The sequence below is a fragment of the Euleptes europaea genome, chromosome 6 (assembly GCF_029931775.1).
Source record: "Euleptes europaea isolate rEulEur1 chromosome 6, rEulEur1.hap1, whole genome shotgun sequence".
Taxonomy (NCBI): Eukaryota; Metazoa; Chordata; class Lepidosauria; order Squamata; family Sphaerodactylidae; genus Euleptes; species Euleptes europaea.
Window position 1 is genome coordinate 25,976,081 of NC_079317.1, and position 21,953 is coordinate 25,998,033.

At 43.1% G+C, this 21,953-nt stretch overlaps 1 protein-coding gene across 1 annotated transcript in view; it reads left to right on the plus strand.

Annotated features, from left to right (window-relative positions):
• Positions 1-21,953, plus strand: part of RPS6KA5 (ribosomal protein S6 kinase A5) — a 55,546-nt gene that overhangs the window by 1,616 nt on the left and 31,977 nt on the right. The window lies entirely within an intron of this gene.

A 21,953-nucleotide genomic window follows, 5' to 3' on the forward strand; every position in this document is an offset into this window, starting at 1 on the left:
GAACCAACTTTGGTATTCTTTAAGGTGCTGCAGGAATTCCGAAGAAGAAATAGCGTAATGCTATAAAGTCACTGAAGTCCAGTAAATCCTCAACCCACATGACTTGGGTAGAGGCTATTGTTGACTACCCTCCCTCCTTTGGTGACCTTTGGGGCACCTTGCCCGCAGGCTGGCTGCAGCAGGATTGTTGCTGACCAGGAGCCTCCTGCCTGGAGGTGGCATAGAGGAACAAAGGAGGAGCATACTTAACAATATTACTTAGACACATTGATGGCTTGGGAGGTGCTTTGCGCTAGCATTGCACCTTACAGCAAGGCAAACAATAAAAATAAAATAAATAAATCATTGGGGCGGAGAGAGCTGAATGCAGTCAGCTCTTCCGGTAGAAGGGGCCCTTGCAGGGAGAAATCTAGTCAAAAGGGGCTAGCAGACATCCATACAGTATCCAGCAGCTGCTGCTGAGAGGAGAGTTGCAAAGCTAAAATAGAGCATGAAGACATTTTGTTCCTCTTTCCCTTGTTTCCCAAGGGGAGGGAGTACCTGGTTGCTTATTAAGTTCTTACAAAGCAGGCAGGTATTCATATGATAGAGACAAGTGGTGTTTGAGCAAGTTAGATCAGGGAGCAGCCTTATGCAGGCTGCCATAATAACCAAAGACAGTACACACATTGTAGTATGCATAAAACATTGAGATTTCTTAAAGGAGAGAAAGTTGAACACTGTAAACAGAACAAAATTGGTGGGGGGTTACTCTTCTTCCCGGTTCTCCTGGTTGGTTGGCATGGATCAGAAAACAAGACTGTTAATGAATACAATGCAATGTGTATCACAAGATCACAAGAGGGGAAGGAAGAGACCCTTCCAGTGGCGGTTTGCATCTCCACCCCCCCTTCATATCCCTGATAGCCTTGTTAGCATGCCAGGGAATGAAGAAGCTAGGTTGAAACAAACAAAAATCAGGGCTTTTCAACATTCTCAAAAATAAATTCAAAAGAAAATGAACCCAGCTCAAAATCTGATGTTTCTCTCTTTAAAAAAAAAAAAATCCAAATTCAAAAACTTCAAATCAACTCCAAATCGAGTAAAAACTTCAATTCGACTTCAAATCAGGCACAAAAACTTCAAAAATTTCTCAACTTCAAAATTCCAAATTCAAAAATAAAAGTGGTTCAAAAATAAAAGTAGATTGGATATCTTCTCCCCCCCTCCTTTCCTCTGAATACATGAGGAGGAAAGGATTGTTTCCATGAGGTGTACCCCGCGCCAGAAGGCTTTGCGGCACCACTGGGCATGCGCAGAGTGCACTATGTACATTGAGCTGCATTAATGGGATCTGCCATGACAGGCAAGAACTAAAATGAGAGCTTGGGGGTTGCTTCAGGGGGCTAAAGAGCCCAGGTTGCTGTTTTCCTGGAAACAACCCTAACATTTTGGAGGAACACAAAATAAAAATGGGGGGGGGGAATCCTATTGCTTGGATTAGATTATTACCATGTTGGATGAACTCATTCAGCTGCTGCATCACTTAGGATTGCAGCCCCACCTTATTTTTAGTTACCACTCTCAAGACCATCTTATTCATGTACACTTCAAAGCTTTTCACTTACCTTCTTATAACAATACAATCCTTTTTGGCTGCTGCTTATGGGCTGCAGTCCCAAAGCATTAGCCATCCTTTTATTTATTATATGCTAAACACCATTTTTCCCCCCACACCATGTCAACATACTTTCACCCTCATGTTTCTCCAACACAGTAATAAAAGCTATAAAACCGAATGAAGAGGGGCTGGGAGCTGTGGGGGGAGGGGCAGAGCACGCGGGGCTCTCCCCTTCATTATTCACTTTTCACATATTTACAAAAGGCACAATCTAGGTTTACAAATATACTACCATTTACTAAAGAGGAGACTTTTACTGTGCAGTAAAATTCACCTTATATTTATAACTTATCCTATGTGTACACTGAAATGGTTTCCTTGCCTTTTCCCAGGTACCGTGGGAAGGGGCATTGACACACACACATACTAGTTTCCCTTGCAAACATACAGGCACTTGGGGGAGCGTGCTCCCTTGCATATTTCCATTTGGTGCCCCATGCCAATTTTGCGCAAACCGCATTGTACTTTTGGGGAACCAAGGCAGATGTTTCTGTGAGATTGGCCGGATCTTCACAAAAGCATGTACCCTAAATATCAATTTATCATATTTACCACACACACAACTCTGTTTCCTGTAGGAGAAAAACATGTTACATAACTATCCTTTTCCTGTGCCAGATAGACTTCTCTGACCCAGGGAGGTTTCATTGCAACTGCACGTCATGACATACAAGAAAACTGCAAAATCTTCAAATAGAAAAATCATTAAACTAAAGGTGATCACCATGGGTTACTTGATTATAAGAAATATATCTGCAGATTGCTAGCTATAACACAAACTAGATCAATTAGGTCAAGATAACACAGTCACACTTTCACTCACTCAAGAAAGAAACACAAAATTAGAGAAACCAAGAAGCTGTTCTACTAGGGTGCTTGTTTAGAACAGCTCTATAAATTTGTTTGCTGCAAAACAAAGTTGAAAACATTTGAACTATCAACAATAACTTAGAATGAATTTAAAACGTTAGACTCAAAGTAAAAGGATTAAAGCAAACTACAACACATGAGGTATTAGCTCTTATCCGAACATCTATATATTTAAGGACCATAAAATCATGACACACGAACTATATTCCTAATGAGGTTGCATCTCTGTGCATATACAGAGTTCCTTTTAGAAGACAGGCAGAGGAGCCTGTGTATATCCAAGTGAATTCTGTAAAGCAAGAGTTAAACAGACTACAAATGCAAGACTTTGCCATGTTTGTGGTGGGTCCTTCCAACAGGGCTGTGGTCCTTTCCATGTATTGAGTGGGTCCAGTAAGAAAAAAGGTGTGTTCTGGACCCGTGCTTTCCAGCCTTTCTCTTGCACTAAAGGCAAATAGCTCTCCCAAATATGCTGCTTCAGTCCTGGGAGGCTCTGAGGCATAGTTTTTGCGTTGGTCCTTGAAGGTTCCACTTTGCATCCTCTCCCATTTAGGCTTGTAAGGTTGGGAAGAGGAAGAGGCTGACTTGAGTCAGAATTCTGGTCTGACTGAATGGCTGGTTTGGGCTGGGTTTTCTTTTTTAATGCATTTGGAAACAGAGAGCCTGCCTGAGATTTGCCAGGCAGTCCTGTTTCTTGCACGACTACCCCTGCCACTGGAAATCCTGCTTTCGCTTTGCAACCTTGTAACATTTTTGACTCCATTTCTAAGTAGGATTTCTCTAGAGTTTTTAATTTGACTTCTGTGGTTCTATGACATTCCAGCACATTTTGCAGTTGTGATTTTAAATTTTCAGTTTCCACTCTGTTCCTTTCTAGTTGGAGGTTCATTTTGCCAAAGTCAGTCTGGAGTTGCTTGGTTTTAAGAGCAGCTTCTGATTCCTGATTTTTCTTGGGGAGACTCTGTCTCCAGATCTCGCTCTTTGTTAAGTTTTGTTAATTCCTGGATTTTTTCCCCCCTATGGGCTAGTTCCAATTTCAGAGCCTTGTTCACTTCCATTAAGGTTTTTAGCTAGTTCTGGGTTTGAATTAGTCTTTTGATTCTGTCCATTCCCTTAAGGGGAAGACCTTTAGTGGTAGGGTCAGTGGTTGGAGCGGGGCTGTCTAGATCAGCAAGGGCACGGAGTAAGACCGCTGTGGGCTGCATGCAAAAGCTCTCCATTTTTGCCCCTCTGCTTTGCAAGCGACCCCATGCCATTGATCGAAGGGGATCCTGACCTGCAGCGGAGGAGGGCTTATACACAGAAGACCTGCATTGCTGTGGGAATTCTGCTTTGTGCCCTGTCTCTGCAGGTAAGGGGGGAGCGTTTGGAAGGGAGTTGGCTGGGTGAGAGTCGCCTGTGGGGTAGGGTTTCCGAGAATGGGAGGAAGAAGGCTGCGAGTGTTTAAAACGTGAGCCTCTTTCTCTCCAGCCTCGGCTTGCCTCTTTTTCCTGAACTTGGTTCCAACCTCTCCTTTGTGAACTCTGCGGAGCCTGATCTGGGCTGAATTGAGAGTGGGGGCTGTCATTGGAATAGGTGACTGCCTGGATTTGCTCTGGAGGGAGCTTTTTTCTCTCAGCGCTTCGGGCTTGTTTTATTCTCAGAAGTCTAGCAGCCTCCCAAATTTTCCGTTTTACTCCTTCCCAGGGTGTGTCACCCACAGATATCAGGCCGGCAATAACTGTGGTGTCGGGGTCCAAATTGTTTACTAATGGCACTGTGAAGTTTTTATCATTGTAGTCCGGCTCCCCATGTTGATTGTTAATGACAATTTTAGCTAAGCGTGCCAGGAGCTGTTTGCGCATTACATATGCCTCAGGTTCCTCTCCTGGTTTTTGATAGTCCGCCCAAAAAATGGCTGGGGCTAGTTCACCTATCCGGATGAACTCTAACATTTCTCGCATCCAGGGCATTGTTTCCATATGTCTCAGGTCCCGAGACGATATGAAAGCATGCATCCGAGCTTGCTCGTGAGGCGGGGTGCAGCTTATGGCCAAGGTGGTTAGGTCTTCTGCATCAGCGGTAGGGTACAAGGTAGAGGCAGTAGTCAACCATGTGACCACGGTTTCCCGGTTAAGGGGTCCCACATGTGCAACTGCTGCCTTTAACTCTTCTCCAGACCAAGGTCTGGCTTCGGTGACCTGTTTAGTCACCACCGCCTGCCTTCCCTGTTGTGTGGTGACATTCTTTGTCACCACTGGCTTTAGAGGGGCAGGCTCCTGGGGTTCGTTTTCCCATCCCGGGGTGGCCAGAGAGCTGCGCTCCTCTATCGGGGGTAAAACGTAATGGAGGGGGAAGGAGTCCCCCAGGTGCGGTCGCACTGTGCTTACAAGGGAGTGTTGGAGTTCCAACTTTTGTTTTAAAGCTTGGATCTCCTGTGCACAGGCTTCGTGTGAGGCAGCCTCGTGCCTTTTCTTTGACTGCTCTACCGTGTAACTGGCGGCTTGGGCAGCCCGGGCCGATTTCTCTTGTGCATCTTGCAACTGCATCCTGAGATCTCTATTTTGGAGGGTTAGGCAGTCCCTTTCTTTAGTTGTCTCTACGAGAGAGACTGTGGCCATCTGCTTTTCCAGCTTCAGGCTTTGAATTTCAGCGGCTTGTTGTTGGACTATGGCAGCAAGCTGTTCTGCCTCGTCAAATGCTCCCTTACTCTCATTTAGCAGTTCCATACAGTCATGGAGGGCAGTGTACAGTCCCCATGCCATGAACTTGTCTTTCTTGGAGGAGGAGGGTTTCTCCTTCTCGCAGAAGGTTTGCAATGCTTCCTTTAAAGTTTTCAAGGGGTTTTCAGTTTTAAAACTTCCTTCCTCCCAAGGGCTATCACCCCGTTTTGCCATCCACCGCTCCAGACGTGGGAGGCTCTGCTGCTTTCTGTACATGGTGCTGTTGGTTATTTCCAATACACGGGGGGTGAGGAATCTTTTCGCCTCTTCCCTACTACTTTCCTGGCTTCCAATCCCCGGGCGGAAATGGCGTGAAAAATCTAATCCTCTCCTGGCTGTTACCCTAAGGAGCTCTACTCCGGCGGAGATGGTTCAGATAGTTCAGTCCCTTCCTCCTAACCCTTGACAAGGCTTAATTTTTCAAATGAACCTTATGGGAAGCTGAGCACCCGCTCGCCGGCTAAACCCGTCACTTTCCAAAAAGGGAGGAATCAGGTTACTCGCTTCGCCTGTCCTCTGTTTCAGGGGGGGGGGAGGAATCAGGATACTTGCTTCTCCTGTCCTCGGTTGCAAGGGACTCTCCTGGCCGTCTGCTATTATTATTCTGGTTGGTGAGCGCAGGCTGTCTAGGTCGCCTGACCCCTCACGTCTTTGGGGAAGTTGGGGCGGTGAGCGCAGGCAGTCTAGGTCGCCTGACCCCTCACGTTTCTGGGGAAGTTGGGGCGGTGAGCGCAGGCAGTCTAGGTCGCCTGATCCCTCACTTATTCGGAAGTTTGCTTTACTCACTCTCTGGAAAATCAGGCAACTCCCTAAAAGGTCTCGGCAGAGAGACGGGCACTTGCACCTCCTCTGGCAAGATCACTAACTTGTGCTTCTGTCTCAGTTGGCACACAGGAAAGTTCACCTCCCTGGTTTCCAGTAAGACTTTATTCTCTCTCTGGGGAGCCTCACCAAGACTGCTAGGATTGTTTTACCTGCGCTCTGGCAAGACTGTTTTAGTCTGCAAAGTCTCTGTACCATGTGGGGAATTTTTCCTTCCCACTTTTGAAAAGACTGGCCACTCTGGCACTGAAGTCTCGGCAGGGCTTGGGTTATTTACTTTGCCCAGTCCTGAAAAGACTAACTACACTCTCTGGGAAGTCTTGCCACCCACCAGGATTCCTACCTGTGTCGGGCAAGGCTATTTTAGTCGGGGGGGGAGGCATAAGCTATGTCCTTTGCTTAGCCCTTTCTGCAAAGTCTCTGCAAAGGGGTTCTGAGTTATATCCTTGGCTCAGCCCTAGAGACTATTTCCTTGGCACCTGGCCAGCACAAAACGGAACTACTACTACTACTCAGGCTCTCTGGCAGTTTAAAAGGGGTAGCCTTGCCTATCTCCTTCAGCTAAGGGTCCCTGACAATTCAGACTGCTCTCTTGGCTCTTCTGGCCAGTGTGAAATGGACTCCTGCTTTATTTACTAAGCAGGCTTCCACTGGGCAGATTCTGTGCTGTTTAGAATCTGGGCTCTCCTGGCCTCTTAAAAGAAACTGGGGGCGGGTATTTTAATCCTAGCAAAATGGGGGGGGGGGTTTCCTATCGAGCGATCTTCCAGGAAGGGGATATGATATTTGCCTACGTGTAGGTGCAGGATGTCTACGTGCAAAACATACTCTGCAGTAACCCATCCCAGATAGCCATTCAAAATGGGGAATCTCAAGAAAGAGATGCGGTTCCCAGGGCGACACACACCCGTCTCCCTTGCATTGCCGGGAAGGTGACCCGGCGGGCGGCTGAGACGAGTGGTGGGCAGAGATGAAGGGGGGAAAAAGCCAACCCACAAAATAGTGCTCTCTAGAACCACACACACATACACACACACGCTTCCTTGCCAAATTTACAAGGTAATGGACTTTCTCCTACGTCTGTGTGCCTGAAATGCTCACAGGGTTGCCCCGCTTTCTCCACCAATTCTGTTAGCCAAAATGCCCGGTTATGAATTGTTATATGGGGGAATTAGCGAATCAATAACCGGCAATGGGCATAACTTGAGCTGGGATGCAACCTTTGTCTACCAGAGTCCATACCATGACCAGTAAAGAGGCAGAAGCAATGGAATTAGGTTAAAAGGAATTTACTCAGATTATATGTTCACACGCACATACAAAACTGCACATACACATCACATAACATACAGAGTCTAGGAATCAAAGAGAGGAATAAAGAGACTTTTGCCATGTGGCAGACAGAGGAGGAAATATACTGCACCTCTCTTGCATAGTCGTCCGTCCTGAATTCCATGCAGCTTTTAGGGATAAAAAGGGGACGGGGGGGGGGGGCTAGGTGTCCAAGCATGAACACCCCCTCTGGCAGAGTGCCAGGCAGTATGGAGGGGAAGGCCCAAGGGAGAGAGAGCGAATGGGCTGGGAGCACTCCAGTTATACTGTTTTTCTGGGGGCGGGGAGAAGGGTTTTACCCCTCCTAGGTTCCCAGGTGACAAAAGGGGACAAAAGGATTAAGCTGTGGCTACCGGGGTAGGGCAATGAGAATTTGGAAATCTATTCTGATTCCAATGACTTTTGCAACCTGTGATGAGCTGGAAGTTCTCTGCTGACGAGATTAGCATTCAGGAACAATGGGAGCAATCTGTGCAAAAGTCCTGGGGTCGCTGCTGCTGAGGTGGAGGAATGACTCATCATGATATCTGGATTGCTGCTGATGACCCATTAAGCGGTGGATGTTGCAAGGGGGGGGTGCTTGACACTGATTTCCTGACATTCTGCTTCTCTTGACATGGCTGCAGCTGGAATAGAGCCTATACAGGAACATGGCTTCCCTCTGGTTCACCGGAGGCTGCCCCTGCATCTGCTTCCTAACTGCTAGCTGCACGGCGCTCGCAGGAGCGGCCGAGTCTGTGACGACGGAGCGCGCAGCGGCCATCCCATAGCGTTTGGGGCGGGCGCGCGGCCAGCGGAGTAGTCCAGTGTCAGCACAGCGGGTTGCCAGATCCCGTCCGGGAGGGGGGGCAGGCCCGTATGCTAACAATATGTTCATGTGTATAGCTAAAGAATTGAAAGCATTTGTATACATTCAAAAGAAAGCACTGATGTACAAAACATGAAATAGAAAGCAAAGGTAAATTTCCAGAGCAATGGTAAGCACAGAGCAACCTACGCAAAAGTAAATAAATAAATGTATCTGCTCCACGTTCCTTTCATCCCCCACATAACTTGAAAGGTGCTCAATGCTCTTTGGAGATTCTGAAATGTAAAATTCTGCAATTAGGAATTTTAATGGTGGAAGTCACAGAATTAGTGATAGAACAGTATGGGCATAGGGGTATAATAGGGGTACTATGGGGTTTTTTAATGCCTTTGGAGAGAGTTTTAGTCATGACTAAAGGGTTTCTTCTTCCTGTCATCTGAGGTTTTTTCAAAATAGTTTTTATCAATCAGTTTAAAAGTTTTTACCAACAGCTTGAATAAGAATCTACATGATAGTTTGCTTTGGAATTACATTTTGCAAAGTAATGGAAGTTCTTTGCTTGAAAAAATCCATATTTGTTTCAAGGTCTTAATATTACGTACATAGACTCTTTGTAAACTTAGCCCAAATCTCATGCTGTCTTATAAAATCCTTTTGTGTTGCAGTTAGTTAAATAGGAGTTCCAATACATATTAAAAAAAACATGAAAAAAGAGAGACGACTCTCATTTTCCCATAATGTTTAATGGATTTGGTTTCAAAGAAATACACAAGAGGAGGGAAAATGTAGTTCATAGGCTCCATTAGGAGTATTCAACGTTGTGCTCTTAAGTATTCAGATCAACTGATTATATGCAGAAATGCTGTAATTGATGTTAGTTATGAAACAGAGTTGATAATGCTGTTATAGCTAATGTATGTTGGGAATTACAGTTAACTCTTAAATACTTTCTTTATTTTATAGAATTCTGAAACACAGTTTTAGTTTCTATACCTGGGCTATCACAAGGAAAAATGAAGTGCAACTTACCGGTAGTTTCTTGTAGAATTCTCAAGTAACATTTTCCAAATCATAATATATAGTAGAGAGTTGATGAAAAGTTGTATAGCTATAGTAGATAAAACAAAAACATGATTCAAGGCATGAGAAGACTTCAGTATCTGTGCTAGTTTGGGTCAGCGGTTCAGCTTTTTCCTTTGTCCAGGGTCTACAAACCAACGTTACAATCATATTTCTATAACCTAAGGAAAAGAAAATGTAGGAAGTGTATTGTTTTCTATTTAACAAAAAGGCCAGGTATGCTTTTGAGTAGAACAATATGTGTGCATTATTCCAGTAGTCATGAAGCATGTCCCAAGTTTCTTTTTTTTTAAGTGACCATTGGGACGTCATTAAGTGACCATTGGGATTCCCTAATGAGAGGGGTAGAGGGTAAAGTGTGTCGACCGGACTTGTTGTCTCGAGAGGTGTGTTGTCTGCCGGGAGCGCGCATCCAGGATATGACAGAAAGTCTGGATAGAGTTGTTAGACCCACGGATCATTATCCCTTTGAAAGCATACGGGCCGCCTAAACTCCCGGACTGGACCTGGCAACCCGATATGCAGGCACACGACTACTTTTCCAGCTGAGCGCCAGCCCCAAACGCTACGGGACAGCCACTGCGCGCTCCGTTGAAACTGACATGGCCGCTCCTGCAAGCTCCATGCAGCCAGCAGCTAGGAAACAGAAGCAAGGGCCACCTCCAGTGAACCGTAGAAACTCTATGTTCCTGTGCAAACCCTGTCCAGCCGCAGCCATGTCGTGGAAAGCAGACAGTCACGTAGTCAGTGCCAACACCCCCCTTTCCCATTGCAACATCAGCAGCTTAATGGGCAATCAGCAGCGATCCTGATATCAGCGATGAGTCGTTCTTCCAGTTATGCAGCAGTGATCCCCAGACGTTTGCAGAGAGCGCACCCATTGTTCCAGAACGTTAATCACTTCAGCAGAGATCTCCCGGTTCCTCCCAGGTTGCAAAAGCCATTGGAATCAGAATAGATTTCCAAATTCTCACCATCCCCACCCCGGTAGCCACAGATTAATCCTTTTGCCACCTTTTGTCACCTGGGAACCTAGGAGGGGTAAACCCCCTCTCCCCGCCCCCAGAAAAACAGTATATCTGGGGTGCCCCCAGCCCATAACTTCACCTTAGGTCTTTCTTGGCATCTTTGCCGTTACTCTGTTGGTTTGGTTTTGCGCAGCCTGACCACGCTCCCTCCCGCCTTGCTGGCCAAGTCTACGGGAACCCCTTGCCCCGCCTTTGCTATTAATTTCTTCTGTCTTAGTCTACGTAAACTTGGACAACACCTCTTCAAGAACGGTAAATATCTCCCCATCAACGATCCCTGCCACGTTGGCATCTGTGCTTGTACGACTCTCTTTGAATTTCTTAGATTTCTCTGTATGTGTGTATGCATCACTGATTTGAAAGAAAACAACATAAACTTTTTTAATTCGGAATTCTTTGCTTCTGTCTTTATTTAAAGGTCACAGTTACCGGCTCTGGTATACAAAGGTTGCTCTCGCTATATAAATATTGTAGTTTGCCATCTTGCTTGCTAATTCCCCAAGTTAAAGAGCAATTTGGCTAACACCTTCCTTCTTATTAATGTGGGAACAAAAAATACTGCCCGGCACAGCCCAGAAAGTATTAAAAGGGACTATACAGCTTTGGGTAAAAAGGTGAAGGAACAGGGAGCATAGGTTGTGTTTTCGTCGGTTCTTCCTGTAGTAGGCCGCAGATTGGTAAGAGAACAAAAAAAAATGGAAATAAATGAGTGGCTGCGTCGATGGTGTCGCCAGGAAAGGTTTGGTTTATTGGACCATGGCTTACGCTGCCTGGATAATGCTCTTCTGTCCGGAGATGGCTTGCACCTCACAAAGGTAGGTAAAAATGTGTTTGGCCACAGCCTTGCAAGCCTGATAAGGAGGGCTTTAAACTAAATCTTCCAGGGGAGCGAGACGTCAATTTAAAGCCTCAAGTGAAGACAATAACTGCAAATGTAGACATGAACGATCTGCAGAGGGTATCACATACCCAAGGAAAGACAGTTCAAAAACTTACTAATGGGAGGGAAATAATCTTAAATAGGCTGCCAAGAAGAAGGACCTGTGGTCTAAGGTGTCTCTACACTAATGCACAGAGCATGGGATGAACTAGATGAACTAGAACTTTTAATAGTACAAAGCAAATATGATATAATGAGCATTACGGAAACCTGGTGGGATGCCTGGAATGTATTAATTGAAGGGTATAACCTATTTCGGAAGGGGGGAGGAGTAGCATTATACTTTAGGGATGATTACACCTGCGAGGAGATCCAGGACTTAAACACTGGAACCCAGCTTGAAACCATCTGGGTAAAAATTAAGAGGGAGAAAAATAGTGATGTCATTGTGGGGGTCTATTATAGACCCCCAAGCCAGACTGAAGAGTTAGATGATGCTTTCCTGGAACAGATGTCCAAACATTCAAAAAAGAAAGATGTAGTAGTAATGGGAGATTTCAATTATCCTGATATCTGTTGGAATGCTAACTCTGCCAAAACAACTAGGTCCGACAAATTTCTCACTTTCCTTGCAGACAACCTCATAGTCCAAAAATTGGAAGACGTGACAAGGGGAACTAAGAAAGCTGATTTCAATAGGGAACTACTGGGTGTGATACCATGGGTGAAAATATTGAATGAGAAGGGAGTACACGAAGGTTGGGAAATTCCAAAAAGGGAGATATTGAAGGCGCAATTTCAATCAATTCCCACAAGGAGAAAAAAAGGTAGAGGTTTGAAGAAACCAGGGTAGATGACTAAAGAACTTTTGGTTGAGACAGGATTTAAGAAGGGCATGTACAAGAAGTGGAAAAAGGGAGAAATCAACAAAGAGGAATTCAAACAAGTAGCCGGCACATGTAGGGAGAAAGTTACGAAGGCTAAAGTGCAGAATGAGCTCCAGCTAGCCAGGGAAGTTAAAAACAACAAAAAAGGTTTTTTTGGTTATGTCCATAACAAAAGGAAGATCAAGGTAACGATCGGGTCTGTTGCGTACAGGCAGGTCTGAGTCTCTGCTTCCCACACAGCAACTTATCAATGCTGAAGGAAGCAGAACCTGACGCGTATTTTACTCTTGCCGGGAGGGGCCGGCAGCTCTTTAACACAATACAGGAACAAGATCACAGACAGATACATGTTCCTTACCCTTAAGGTCTTGGCTGCAGGCATGGCTTTCTTCCAAGTTCAACACCACGGCAAACCGGACTCCTAAATGAAGCTTCTCAAGATAAGAGACAGGCAGCATGCAATAACATTTGCTCCCACGAGGCACTTAACGGTCAGTCTTGCTTATATTGCCTTCGTGACTCTCCAGGTGTTTCAGCTCAACTGTCAGCTTCAGACTCTGATTCCTCCTGCGCCAACTTACGTCTTTTGTCCAAAAGCCGGGCTGATTTTCTCCTTTGCTGCAATGCCATTCTGCCTTTTACTCTTCTTCTCTCCACTGGTGGAGGAGACCCTGAAGGTGAAAGGCTTTCTCTTCCCTGTTCTCTTGTTTCAGCCGGCCGATCCTCTGGCTCCGAGGCCCCGTCTTGCTGTTCCGGTGTTATCTCTTCAGAGGGAGTGAGGGCTTGTTCTGTCGCCTCTTCTTCTTCTGAAGAGTAATCCTCAGGCTGACTCACGACAGGGTCATTGCGTGGAGAGGATGGTGAGTTATTAACAGGGAAGGCAGAAAAGGCAGAATTATTTAACTCCTTTTTTATATCAGTCTTCTCCCAAAAGGGGAATAGTGCTCAACCTGAGAATAATGGAGCAGAGGACGCAATAGGGGAATTACAGCATAGTATAGACACTGAGATAGTACGGGAATACCTGGCTACTCTCAATGAATTCAAGTCTCCGGGGCCGGACGAACTGCATCCAAGGGTGTTAAAAGAACTGGCTGAAGTGATTTCAGAACCACTGGCAATAATCTTTGAGAATTCATGGAGAACAGGAGAAGTTCCAGCAGACTGGAGGAGGGCAAATGTGGTCCCTATCTTTAAAAAAGGAAAAAAAGAAATCCCAAACAATTATCACCCAGTCAGCCTGACATCAATACCAGGTAAAATACTAGTACAGATAATTAAACAGACAGTCTTAGACAGAAATGCTGTGATCACTGACAGTCAACATGGGTTTCTCAAAAACAGGTCATGCCAAACTAATCTCATATCTGTTTTTGAAAGAGTGACAAGTAGGGTAGATGAAGGGAATGCTGTAGATGTAGTGTACCTTGATTTCAGTAAAGCCTTTGATAAAGTCCCCCATGATCTTCTTGAAACAAAGCTAGTAAAATGTGGACTGGACACTGCTACTGTTAGGTGGATTGGAAATTGGTTGACCAACCAAACCCAAAGGGTACTCATTAATGGCACCACTTCATCCTGGAGAGGAGTGACCAGTGGGGTGCCATAGGGGTCTGTCCTGGACCGGTACTATTTAATATTTTTATAAATGACTTGGATGATGCGATAGAGAGCATGCTAATCAAATTTGCAGATGACACCAAGTTAGGAGGGGTAGTTAATACCCCAGAGGATAGGGTCAGAGTTCAGAATGACCTTGATAGACTGGAGAGCTGGGGCATAAGTAATAAAATGGATTTCAATAGGGAGAAGTGTAAAGTACTTCACCTAGGCAGAAACAACATAAGACACAGGTACAGGATGGGAGAGAGTTGGCTTGACAACAGTACATGTGAAAGAGATCTGGGAGTCTTAGTGGACCACAAACTGAACATGAGTTAACAGTGTGATATGGCGGGTAAGAAGGCCAATGCAATTCTAGGCTGCATCAATAGGAGTATTGTGTCTAGATCAAGGGAGGTAATATTACCACTGTATTCTGCATTGGTCAGACCTCACTTGGAATACTGTGTCCAGTTTTGGGCTCCACAATTTAAGAAGGATGTTGACAAGTTGGAGCGTGTCCAGAGGAGGGCGACCATAATGGTCAAAGGTCTGGAATCCATTCCGTATGAGGAGAGACTTAGGGAGTTGGGTTTGTTTAGTTTGAAGAAGAGAAGGTTGAGGGGAGACATGATAGCCATGTTTAAATATTTGAAGGGATGTCATGTTGATGAGGGAACTAGCTTGTTCTCTGTTGCTTCAGAGACTAGGACACGGAGTAATGGATTTAAACTAAGAGAAAAACGATTCCACCTAAACATTATGAAGAACTTCCTGACGGTGAGGGCTGTTCGATGGTGGAATGCACTGCCTCGGAGGGTGGTAGAGTCCCCATCTTTGGAGGTCTTTAAGCTGAAGCTGGATGGCCATCTGTCGGGAGTGCTTTGAATGTGGGATCCTACATGGTGGGGGGAGGGTTGGGGTCACTGGGGATGTTGGGGGGAGGTAGTTGTTAATTTCCTGCGTTGGGCAGGGGGTTGGACTAGATGACCCTGGTTGTCCCTTCCAACTCTATGATTCTATCTATTGTAACAATTGCCTTACAGCGTGATTCTATTAATTTTTACTCAGAATAAAGACCCCTACTGTGTTTTCCTCATGTGCACAAACCTTTAACAAATCCAGCCGCATGATAGAAGGGCAACTGATTCAGAGACTTGACAAACAGCAGAGAAAATTGTTCTCCTCACCATATAGCTTTCAGAAATACATTTTTTCTGGACTTGGAAATTCTGTTTAGCTTTCATGGCTGATAGAATGGCTTCTTGGGGGTGGAGAAGGTAGGTGGAGGTTGGGGTGAGTAGAACTCATATGGGTAGGAAAGGCTTGGAAGGTGGGGAAGATTTATAACAGTCCTACTTGTTGAAGCCCTGACCTGGATGGCCCAGGCTAGCCTGATCTCATCAGATCTCAGAAGCTAAGCAGGATCAGCCCTGGTTAGTATTTGGATGGGAGACCACCAAGAAATACCAGGGTTGCTGTGCAGAGGAAGGCACTGGCAAATCACCTCTGTTAGTCTCTTGCCATGAAAACCCCAAAAGGGGTTGCCATAAGTCGGCTGCGACTTGACGGCACTACACACACACACACACACACACACACACTAGTTGAAGCTACACTTTTTATTTTACTTTATATGATGAGAGAGAGACAAAAAGTTCTCTATAATTTTGCATTGTTCTCTGATTTTATAATCCATTTTAATGCAAGTGACATGTTTCACTGTATTCTATAGTCTTGTAAGCCTGCTTTATTGGCTGTATTATACTGGGGTTTTAGTACATTGTTCTCTATTTCTGTTGGCTATTTGTGTTATACCGGTCTTACAGGCATTATTTTTAGTTATGGATATACTTCGAGTTTCAGGGAGAAAGACAGACCAGAAATGAAACAAAAAAGCAGAAAGATTTATAAAATTATGCATGGGGTGAGAAATCACAATTTTAACCTCTCCTTCCTCCAAAGAGCTCAGGATGGAATACCTCAGTCTCCTCTCCACCTGTTAATCCTCACAACAATCCTGTGGGCTTTGCTAGGCTATGACTGTATCACCCCTCTGCTGAAAGATCTATACTGCCTTTCCCTCTATTTTAGGGCACAATTCAAAGAGCTGGTTCTAACCTCTAAGGCATTCAGTTGCTTGGGGTACATGAAGGACTGTCTTCACTCATATTGCCCAGCTTGCCAGTTAGGATCCTTCTCTGAAGTACTCTCTGTGTCGCCACTTACAGAGATGAGGTGGTGATGATCAGAGACAGGGTTTTTTCCAGAGTGGATTTGATTTAAATCGAATCAATTTAAAGCACGATTTAAGTCACTAGTCAGTAAGACTAGATTTTCACAATTTAAATCGCTAGTCAGTAAGAGTATATTTAAATTGTGGTTTTCTACATAAACAATACTTCTCATGATGTTTCATTCGGGCCACCAGGCCTTGCATTTCTTTGTTGCAGTGTTTGTATTTTGCACACGTCTGCCTTACTCATAGGTAGAGGAGCTTCATTAAAATATTCCCAAACTGGGTCTCTTTTACAGCCTGCTGCCATTATAGGGTTTTCTCCTCCAGGGAGAGAATAGTATGATAAACCGTAGCCCAGAGTGTTAAGCTGCAGTACTGCAGTCAAAAGCTCTGCTCACGACCTGAGTTCGATCCCGACGGAAGTCGGTTTCAGGTAGCCGGTTCAAGGTTGACTGAGCCTTCCATCCTTCTGAGGTCGGTGAAATGAGTACCCAGCTTGCTGGGGGTAAAGGGAAGATGACTGGGGAAGGCAATGGCAAACCTCCCCGCAAACAAAGTCTGCGTTGGAAACGTCGGGATGTGACGTCCCCCCATGGGTCAGGAATGACCCGGTGCTTGCACAGGGGACCTTTACCTTACCTATACACACAAAGATCCCAAGACTTATGGAGAATTCTACTCAGAAGTTTTCACTATCATTTTTACTGCTTGCCTCTCCTCCCTCTTCATGCCTAGCTCCTTGTGCAGATCTATTCAACTCCAATCAATCTTCTATTCATTAAACTTCTTGAAACTTGGCAATTAAGAGGTAAGGGGTTGATTCTGTGTACATAGATTTGCAAAGGAGCAGTGGGATTAAGGTCTTTTTCTATATGTTTATTTTATAAAATTTTGCCATGAAGAAGAGGCATGTTATATCTGCAGACACAAATTCACGGTTTTGAGAAGCGCAAAACCAAATATCTTCTAGACAGAAAAACTGCCCAAAATAATCTTACAGAAATATCTGGAAGAGCATGACATTGTGAATGAATTAATGGAATTCATTTACCAAAAAATATAAACATTGCATCAATATACAGCCTCATGCTATATAATTAAAAACTAATCCTTATTTCTGAGCAAGGCTGTCAAAGACAGGACATTTTGGAGGACATTGATTCATAGGGTCGCCATGAGTCGGAAGCGACTTGATGGCACTTAACACAACACACAATCCTTATTTCATGATGAGTAACCTTTGGACTGTAATGTATCTTAAATACAAAACTCTTTAGATAGAGTGTTCTTCAAAAAGCATTTTATTTTAAAAATCTGATTTAAATAACATTTTTTAAAAATCAATAATTTTTATTCACCCTGGTTGTTTTTTTTAGTGGGGGTTCCTAACTTTTGGGATACTTTTCTCCATGAAGCTTACCTGGAACCTACCTTACTCTCCTTTAGGTTCCAGGCTAAAACATTTCTTTTTAACTGGACTTTTAATTATGGGCTTTTATAACTACTAGTTGTTTTATGCTTTATTTTTTGGTCTGAGGACTGTTTTAACTATATAATTTTAGATAGTTCAATGTGTGTGTTTTTCTGTTTTTATGCCCTGGGTTGTTTGTAATGGCCTGATTTAATGGCTCAGCTTGTTTTTAATGGCTGTGGTTTAATAATTTTGTTTTAATTTTAAGCCATCTCAACCAGTTCTCTGCATAGAAGTAAATTTTTTAAATAAATAAATGAAGACGATGCCTGGCCCAAGGGGCTTCACAACCAAAGTGGGGATTTAAACCCAGGTCAGCCTGGTCTTAGTCCACTGCACTACACTTCGTTTTATCTCAGCCTTTATCCTCACTCCTCAACCAGCTAGGTTTAGTGTGCAGCTTTAGTAGTCCTTGTGGTTCCAGTCAATTTAGCTAGCTTTTGCAGTGCCTTAAATGTATGAGAGAACCTTAGAAAAAATTTAGGTCTTATTGATTTCACAAGTGAACACTGTCAGAAGAAGTTGCCTATACTTTTTATTGTTAGATGGAAAGCCATAGTAGTTTTATCCTGAAAGGCAAACTGTCTATAAAATGTTTCTTTGTAGTGCTTCTTTGTAGTATTTCCTCAGATGTGGTTATTCTTCAGTTTTTTATATGGTTACTGTTTCACACTAACTACTTCCTATGTGAAAATGTAGTGGTAAAACCACAGTATGAAAACTTTACCATGTTTCTTCTAATTATTTTGTGGCCCAGAAATGTATGTTTTTCTACTTGAAAGAACACACATGCGTGCATACACAGAGTAGCTTTAGGCACTGAAACTGGATAACTGCATCCACTACTCATAATAGTTGTTATAAATACATTAATTGGTAAATGCAATAGGAAGGAAAATAAATTTACCATACAGGTCTACTTAGAATTATACTGAAGTGTATTCACGGGGCATAATGTCAGAGTGTTCTTAGCTTTGCACCACAAGGCAGCTATCGTTCTCTGTAGAAATGTCTGGTCTCTCTCAAGGTATACCCATTAACTGTAAAGGAAGTTGGATAAGACAATGAAGATGAAGCATTGGCTGTTTGCTACATGTATCAATTACAAATGACTTACTACATATCTCTCAGAAGGTATTTGTACTCTAAAACGTCAGTCAGGTCAAGCAGTCTAGATAAGAGTCACCTAGGCAAAATAACATAATACCAGGAAACTGTTAGGAGAGTCGACTTGGAGTTTGCTACCAATGTTATAGAGCAGTTTGAGCAGTGGATTTGACAAACTGCTTACCCAGAATAAATTATTTATTTTCCTGGAAGACAAGTTCATTCACAGGAAGAACAATTATGTGTGTGTTAAGTGCCGTCAAATCACTTCCCACTTATGGCAACCCTATGGTCTTGCAAGCTGAGGGCCATGGCTTCCTTTATAGAGTCAGTCCAGGTCAGTCAGTCTGACCTCTGTCCCAGGGAAGATACTGGAGAAGATTTTAAAGAGATCAATCTGTGAGCATCTGAAGGACAACTTGGTGATCTGGGGAAGTCAGCACGGATTTTCCCCCAACAGGTCCTACCAAACCAATGTTGTTTCCTTATTTGATTGAGTGATGAGCTTACTTGATCAAGGGAACGCCATCAGTGTTGTTTACCTGGATCTCAGTAAATTTTTGGACAGGGTTCCCTGTGATGTTCTGATGTGTAAAATGGAGGAAACATCATAGCTAACACTGAAATGAGATCATAATATTTCTAAGTTGCATGTTAAAATACTTTTAAAATATGCTTTTAATGAATTTTTATATAAATGTTCCTGAGGCTTGGTGTTCTATATACATTTGAAATGTGCTATTGTATATCTATTGCTACAGAAGCAGAATTAATGTCTCTAAAATGTCACTACAGAGCAGTTTTAGGTGGCAATTCTCACAGTCTTTTGAATATGATAACTTGACTATATTTTAGGACTGGACATTGTTCTCATTTTTTGCCTTTTATTCATGGCTTTTAACTATTATTCACTGTTTTGGATGTTGTTAATGGAAAAGCCATTCTTAAGTACACTATAATGTAGTTAAGAAATAATTTACAATATCTTCTGCACACACAGTGCCGTCAATCTCTGGCACTTGTAAATGCTACTTTAATGTAATGATTGATTTCTGATTGTATGCATTCTAGTTATAAACACCAGCTACTGTATGCTAGAAATTTATCAAGCTTGCAGTTTTGAAATTTAATTATGACATTTTTAGATTGTCCTATATTCCATTCATGGGAGACATAGGCAAAGTGTATCAGCTGTTTTTTTCCCATATACAACTGAACTTCACACTATGCAATCCATGTTGAGTCTCAGTGAGAAAGGAGGATTATAAATAATGTAAATAAAATAACATATAGTAGAGTTATTAGTAGACTGTTAGTCACTGCCTTGAAATCATCCCTGCCGGCTGAAATTACTTACTCTTCTGTTAGGAATATCTTGTGGAAGGAATTCCCTAGGAAAGTTGTTGTATGGCTCTACTATGCTTACAGTTAGGATGCCTCAGGATACCATTCATACCAGGGGCAAGATCTACTCAAGGACATTTATTGTAGGAAGAGCAGGGTGGTTGGAAGGCCCTCATTACAGAAGCAGATTCAAAAGCTATTGGGCTAGCCTCAAGTTTGTCTGTTTGAGCGAAGGGATTTGTTAATTTGTGTAGGTGTGTGTAAAAATGCTTAACGTTCACTATTTTTCAACAAAGACCATTAAATCTACTGTATGAGAACACATCTATGTTAGATCTAATAGCCAAGTGTAATCAACCTTGAATCCCAGTGAGAAAGGCAGACTATAAATAGCATAAGAAAAATAAAATAATGTAAATAAACAAGTGTGGACAAGGCTAATAGATATTGAAATGGCAGATAATGTCACTAAGAAGAATGGGTCTTTGTGGGACTATAGTCAGGCACAAATGTTGTATCAGATGCTCTTACAATAGAGGGAGGAAAGTCATGGCAAGGGTCTTTGGGAGAGCATATTAGAGAGGCTAGCATATATTTTTTTTGTGTTTTCAGTGTTTTGTGGAGCCTAGGGGTTAAGTGGGTTTATCTTATTTGCCTATACTTCTGCTTGGAAGTTCCCTTTAACTCTTATGTACATACCTGGACTGTTTTGGCTCTAACAAAATTCTATTGAAGTTTGGAATATTTTGTTTCTTAATGCATTGTTCCCTGTACTAATGCAATTAGTTTGTTGTATCCTGTTCCCCTTTACAGTATATGCAAGCTTCCTCTTCATTGGGGGTGATAGTGGATGGCTGTAATGCTTTTAGTTTTTAAGATTGCGCTAACTTCATATACAGCAAGATGTGTATTCTGAGAAAAAGGTAAAATCTTTGGAACATGTCATCACAACAGAATGAGAAAATGTATGGTGCATGTGAAATTCCATAAAGAAGTCTCTGTTAATGACAGGTGGTAAATAGGTGCATAATCTAAGAAGCATAAAAAGATTAATCATTTGCATATAAATAAGAGGGATAGTTAGAATATTGAAAAACATCTGTCCACAAGAACGTATACTATGTTAAAGTTAGTAGCTGCTGTATGACGAGATTGTATATGCATCATTGTACACAGCTTGAACATAAATTGAGACAAGATGTAGTATTAGGTGTGAACAGCGCAAGTAACTATTGGTCTATGTCGGGGGTCCCAAACATGGGGCCCATGGATGCAATGGTACCTGCTCATTCCTTTCTTAGTGCCCACCAAGTGTTTTTAGAAAGTGGGCACTGGGTCCTATAGCAGCTATTGTGTGGTTGTCCCCACCACCCTGTGTCAGAATTCCAAATGTGCCTGCAGGCTCAAAAAGGATAGGGACCCCTAGTCTATGAATACCCACAAATGCTGATTACTTACATTATGTTACATAGAACACTGCCTCACCATGGTGCCTGTTCTCTTGATGAAATACATGAGTGAGTTTTATATACTTAAAATTATTTTAAACTCACGTGGTTATGAGGAGAGTAGAATGATGTAAGCTGCTTCTGGGTCCTCAATGGAAGAAATATGGTGTATAACGTTAATAAAAACAGGGTCAAAGATTATATAAACATTTTCTTTAATCTTTTCAGACTACATGCCAGTTATAAACATGAAGGGAGATGTTGTTATGATGTTGTAATACAAGTAAGTTCTACTAAATCAGAGGTCTTCATCCCAACTTTGAGTTGAGAGGCCCCATAGAGCTGTCATTTTTACTGCCTTTTGAAGAAACCTGATTCATAGATCACAAGAATGACATGCCATACATCCATGCTGAGAAGAACAGCAACACAGCAAACCAAATTTAAACAGTAATGAAGAAGATTCCTCCATGGCTCTGACCTCTGGTTTGTCCCTTACTAATATCTCCTGATGCTCCGTTGGTGTTTCCTGTACCTGCTTCTCGGTCTGGCCCATGGCCCTGGCCATGATACTAGTGAAGTAGTTCCCCCTCTTTCTTTCACAAGACTTTGAAGCCATATGCTTGCAGTTCAGTGAGTACCAGGGTCAGTGGATCACAAGTCTGGAAAGGTA